Source organism: Camelina sativa, chromosome 12, assembly GCF_000633955.1.
Source record: "Camelina sativa cultivar DH55 chromosome 12, Cs, whole genome shotgun sequence".
NCBI lineage: Eukaryota > Viridiplantae > Streptophyta > Magnoliopsida > Brassicales > Brassicaceae > Camelina > Camelina sativa.
In genome coordinates, this window is record NC_025696.1 from 25,433,232 (window position 1) to 25,439,471 (window position 6,240).

At 40.3% G+C, this 6,240-nt stretch overlaps 1 protein-coding gene across 5 annotated transcripts in view; it reads left to right on the forward strand.

Moving 5' to 3' along the window:
- LOC104732598 overlaps positions 758-6,240 on the forward strand; it is a 48,232-nt gene continuing 42,749 nt past the window's right edge. Inside the window, exons 1-5 of one of the 5 annotated variants that reach the window (XR_002034721.1) lie at positions 758-927; positions 1,316-1,374; positions 1,455-1,535; positions 1,960-2,066; positions 2,157-2,247. The gene's annotated coding sequence lies outside the window, so the exon portion shown is untranslated. The other 4 variants (XR_002034720.1, XM_010452158.2, XM_019234197.1 and 1 more) reach the window with 4 other exon arrangements.

Genomic DNA, 6,240 nt, shown 5'->3' on the forward strand with positions numbered 1-6,240 from the left:
TTTTTCTAACAATAACTTTTTAAAAAATCCATAACAATCACCAAAAATACATTATCAATGACTTTCAAATCCACCTTATATGCATTATAAAGTCCACACAAATGCATTAGACTTTTAAATCCACTAATGTCCTGAGTTAATTAAAATCTATTAAAATCCTCAATCCAATAACACCCCCTAAGACTAATAAGAAACGTAATATGAACCATGTTTAAACTGAACTAGATTTTAACCCGCGGCACACGGCGGGTCTATATTTTCCAAATTTTTGTTTATGCAAAATTTAAGTTGGATGTTGTGTATAATTGTTAAAACAATTTATTTAATTTTTTTGGGCAAAAAAAAATTTAATTATTTTGTATTGTTTTTGTGCATGTAAATGTGAGGAATTAATTATTAAATTTTTAAAATTTACAGATTATTATTGTTCGATTATTTCTTAACTTAAACTTGTATGTTTCAAGATATATATTTGAGCATGTTGACTTGGAAATTTGTATAATTTTGATGTACATTCGGTTTGTATTTAAATTGGTTATTTGTTTTTTGTTTTATATAACATGGTTTTCTGGAATTGTTGTTAAATATGTCGAGGCCCATAGAGAGTTCTGAAGCCCAATATCATCATCAGCCGGTGTCTATATACCATATGTATGTTTTAGATATTCATTCTTTCCTTTTACGAAAAAAGAAAAAAGAAAAAAAAAACAAAGATTGTTGGTCTGTCTTAGCCGGTGTCTATATACCATATGTATGTTTTAGATATTCATTCTTTCCTTTTACGAAAAAAGAAAAAAGAAAAAAAAAACAAAGATTGTTGGTCTGTCTTTTTCCATTTTCACATATGATTCATTATTCAATTCAAGTGATATATTGCTTAATTTAAAATCTCTGTTCGATAATCTGTGAATTATTTCGGGTTAACAGGTATTCCCCCTTCGAATCTCTGTTCGATTCATTATTCAATTTGATATTTGTCTGACTTGTTACTTTTAAATCGACCAGAATTTGGAAAATATAGTTTGTTTTCTATTTTTGCTTCCGTTGTGGATGATTTCGTGTATTCGTTGTCGATTTTGTCTAGTTCCTGACGATGATTGTTAATTCTTTCATGGGCAAGTCTCAATTAGTCTAATTCGATCTGCCTTCTCCTTTTAAAACATATATTGTCCGACTCAAAATGTTAAAAGAGTATAGTTCATCAAGGGTGTTTAAAATAATCACCAATTTGTTATCTTCTTTGTTGTTTTGTATGATTTATCAAAGTTAATATAGACTAACAATTTATTAACTAACAATATATGTTTTTCATCAGGTTTTAAAACCATCGAAGAATGATCAGATTCGGGTAGAAGATACTGAGAGAAGATAAGAGTTAGTTTATCTTATTACTTGTTTTGGATTTAAAAAAAAAACATTTGCTAAAACATAGCGATGATATATTTCTTGTGCAGGTTGTATCTGAACTAACTGTTTCAATCAGAAACGGTGTACATTGTGGCATTGTTAGTATACACCGAAGATGGTAAGAAAGGGTTAGTAATTTTATCCTTTCATTCTTTTTCATTCAGTAGATAGTTTTACTTTTAGTTTACTGAAACCAAATTTAATCCCGTAATCTTGTGTTGGCTTCTCTGAAAATATGAAATACTAAAATGAAATACAATGAAACAACCAGAGTAAATCATCTAAACATAATATTGTATTCTTTATTCTGAAAAAAAAAACACTTTGGAAATTACGACAACCAAGTAATGATTGTAACTTAGAACAACTAAAACTTTTATTCAATCTTCTGAACTCCTTCCTATTGATAGATCTACAGTGATAAACATTACTCCTGTGATCACGATTTCAAAGCCTATAGTCGTAGAAATATGTAAAGTCAAAAACAAAATGATAAATTAACATACCTTTCAAACTTTAGACTCAATGAAATCATCTTTGTTGTTATTCCAGATTCTGAAAGACCTCCTTGAAAACGACATTAGTAGTCTGTCTGTAACACCCGCGAACCATTTTTTTGGTATTTTGGTGAGGGTGTTGATCGACACTAATTGTTTCAGGTTCGACCGGTTCGATTTAATTATCGATTTGGACCGGTTTAGTTTAGGGAAAACCACTAAACCGAGATATTTAAGTGTTTTGTCGACCAGAAGGGTTTTGGGAAGTTCTTTTGTTGCCGCTTTGTTGGTTTTGAGAGAAAAGGAGGAAAAAATGTGTTCTTGAGCTTTTTGGTGACTTTTGGTGAGATTCTTGGCTGTTCTTGAGAGATTGGAAGCTAGGAAGGATCTACAAGCTTGCTAGGAAGGTTGGTTTCATTGCTTTTGGTCTGAATCTTTCTGCAAAGAGGTGAGTGCATGACCATGGCTTATCTAAGCTAAGATATCTAGTTTTCTATGTGAATTGGTGTTTAAGTGGTTGTTTCTTTGAGTTCTCTACGGTATTTTGTCGCTGCTTTGGCTGGGTTTGGCTTCTGGGAATGCATGGAGCGGATTGGAGAAGATTGGAGGCGAGATTCAGAGTTTTTGATCGAAGAAAATCGCTGCTCGGCATCGGTGTCGGTCGACACCAGTTGGGGTGTCGATCGACACCAACGCGAGGACGGCTCGAGACTTTGGCGAGTGTCGATCGATGCCATGTGGAGGTGTCGGTCGACACAAACTAGGGTTTTCGGGAGTGTCGGGCAGGGTGTCGGTCGACACCAGTATGGTGTCGATCGACACCATATTGTCAGTGTCAATCGACACCCTTCTTTCAGCTACGACGGATGTTGCATGCTTTGTATATTGTCTGGTTTGTTTTATTGATTGTTGATTATGGCATGTAGAAATTTTATTGCTTGTGTGTATAGCCTAGTAGATGGGAGGATTGCCTCACTGAGTGTTTATCAAATACTCATGCATCTCAATTTGTGTTTGTGGTGCAGGTAAAGGCAAAGTGTGATCGTGGAATCAAGGCAATGAAGAGGAGGATGTTCTAGGGACTCGATTGGATGTTGTCTGGCATTGCTAGGTTGCTAGAGTTGAGTCATTAGAAACATTGCTAGATTGCTGGTTTCATGTTTCTTGTTGTTTGGTATTGGAATATTGCTTATGCTATAATATTGGATTATTATTGCTTTATTATTGGTTATTGGTATGGTTATTCCGCTGTTGATTGTGAATATGGTTAGGTGGCTAGTGGGTATGGGACCACTAGTTGTAGTTTATATATATACATATATATATTATTTATTATTTATTAAAAAAAAGGTCGGTCCTTTCATTTTGGTATCAGAGCCCTTACGGTTCTAGGTTTGGGTTCACTAGGCTTTGTGTTGTAGATGTTTGGGATTTGCACGCTTTGATTGATTATGTGAGTTAGTCAATTGTGTGTGCCATGGAGTCCTACAACATCCTCTTCGAGCCTACAGTGTGATTTCACGGTGAGTTTGTGTTTTTGTGTTATGTTAAGATTGCTTGTTAGCCTCTGTTCTTGGAAGTGCAATGGTTAAAGGTGTTTGAGTTGTTGGTCGTGGACGGGGACGTGGTCGTGGTCATGGTCGGGCGGGTCCCGAGGCCAGCAAGTGTGTGGTCCAGAGTTCCACGAGGAGGTACGTCAGAGGGTCGCAAGCGTATCAGGAGGGACCAGAGAGGGTTAGCCGGTGTGAATGTCAGGGGTGTTGGAAACCTAGGTGTGGGGTTGCAGCAGGTGGAGCCCAGGTTCGTGATGATCGCTTGGTGGATCTATTGGCGTGCTGTTGGAGCAGTTACCGAGAGGGGTACCAGTGCAGGCTCCAGTTGAACCGCATGTGGCGGGGTGCAGCGGAGGGCTGCGGATGTTGAGGAGTTTCCATCTTATGTTAGGAGGATGGAGCAGTTGTAGACGCTGGTGCGAGATTCTTCTCGAGAGGTATCGAGCTTACAAAGGCGGATAGGTGGACATTTGTAGTTGGAGCAGATATTTTCTCTGTTTGGTGGGTAATCCAGTTGGATATTAGAAGTTGAGTGGGCAGGTGTAACATTGCAATGTTATACTTGGACCACATGAGGTACTTTTGGTCGGGAGATGTTTATAGTGGTTAAGCCTGAGGGGATGGTGATTCTCCTAAATACCGATAGCTCGAGGGGCTAGGGGCTCTGAGAGTGGCAGAGGGGATTATGTTCCCCTGAGGGGATGAGTAGTTCCCTGATACCGAGATCTTGAGGATTGTGTTCCAAAAGTGAGACGGTATAACTCAAAGATGCTGGTCTGAGAGTGAGATCGGTATGGCTCGAAGGTTGCGACCTAAGGGTGGTGGATTTGGGAGCAAGCAATACCTAGGACGTGAGTATAAACAACCCAATTGAATGTAGACCTCGAGAGATTGACAGTGGTTTAATCTCAGGTTTTAGATGTGTTGACCAATGGGTCAGGGTTTTATGAACCAGAGCGGTTATGAATGTGTGGCTGTTTTGCCAGGATTTGGAGGCCGGTGGTGCTGGAGTCCCGGGAAGGGGGGGTTACAGCAGGTCTGAGCCGGGAAAGGCATGTTTGCCAGATACATACGTTCACGAGAAACCTTCATGGCAGGATAATCTAATCGTTGCGACGATGTTGGATTATGTTCATTGGAGATGGACAGGGTTGATAGATTCAAGGTTTTGGTATGCTTGATGAGGGAGAGAAGGCAAGAGGTTTGAGTTGGCGGCTTGCAAAGCATTTTACGCGGTGAATCAGATGTGCGAACGTATGGTACTTGTTTATTTTATTACGTTCATATTGATGATTTGCTGTGGAGAATTGCTAGGCGAAAAGCTAACTTTGTAATAAGCTATCTTGTGGAAGTTTTCCTAAGAAACAAGTTACTAAAGGTTCTTCGATGGACAAGAGATGTTGATATCCGAGTGGTGGTGAGTTGTTGTGGGCATACTTGATTATTTGTCTAGTAGAGTTGCAGAAGCAGCTAGAGGATTGGTTGAGCAGGGGACTTTTTTGTCTTAACACTTCACTGTGGGGAGCGTTGGTATTCGTCAAGAAGAAGGACGAGGTATGGGTTTATGAGTTTGTGGCGATGTTGTTCGGGTTGACTAACGCGCCAGCAGCGTTTATGAGGTTGATGAACAGCGTGTTTCAGGAGTTTCTGGACGTGTCTGTCATCATTTTCATCGACGCTATCCTGGTATTTTCTAAGAGTTCGAAGAGCATGCAGTGCATTTGAGAGCAGTTCTGGAGAAGCTGCGGGAGCAGAAGTTGTTTGCTAAGCTGAGCAAGTGCAGTTTTTGGCAGCATGAGATGGGTTTCTGGGTCACATTGTTTCTGTAGAGGGAATTTCTGTAGATCCGGAGAAGATTCATGCTATCAGAGATTGGTCTAAACCGCATAATGCCACAAAGATCAGGAGTTTCCTTGGGTTGGCAGGTTACTACAGGAGAGTTGTGCAGGGTTTTGTAAGCAAGACACGTCCGATGACTAAGTTGANCAGAAGCAGCTAGAGGATTGGTTGAGCAGGGGACTTTTTTGTCTTAACACTTCACTGTGGGGAGCGTTGGTATTCGTCAAGAAGAAGGACGAGGTATGGGTTTATGAGTTTGTGGCGATGTTGTTCGGGTTGACTAACGCGCCAGCAGCGTTTATGAGGTTGATGAACAGCGTGTTTCAGGAGTTTCTGGACGTGTCTGTCATCATTTTCATCGACGCTATCCTGGTATTTTCTAAGAGTTCGAAGAGCATGCAGTGCATTTGAGAGCAGTTCTGGAGAAGCTGCGGGAGCAGAAGTTGTTTGCTAAGCTGAGCAAGTGCAGTTTTTGGCAGCATGAGATGGGTTTCTGGGTCACATTGTTTCTGTAGAGGGAATTTCTGTAGATCCGGAGAAGATTCATGCTATCAGAGATTGGTCTAAACCGCATAATGCCACAAAGATCAGGAGTTTCCTTGGGTTGGCAGGTTACTACAGGAGAGTTGTGCAGGGTTTTGTAAGCAAGACACGTCCGATGACTAAGTTGATAGGGAAGGATGTTCCTTTTGTTTGGTCATAGGAGTGAGTGGAGGGTTTTGCAAGCCTGAAGGAGATGTTGATTACTACGCTAGTGTTGGCTTTGCCTGAGTAGGAGATGGAGTCTCTGGCAGGAGAGATCAGTGCGTTGGGGTTGTGTGCTGTTTCACAGGAACCGTTGAGTTTGGAAGCAGTTGATAGAGTAGAACTTCTGAGTAGGGTGCGGTTGGCTCAGGAGAAGGATTTGGGGTTGGTGAATGCCTCAAGGGATGTGGATTCAGAGT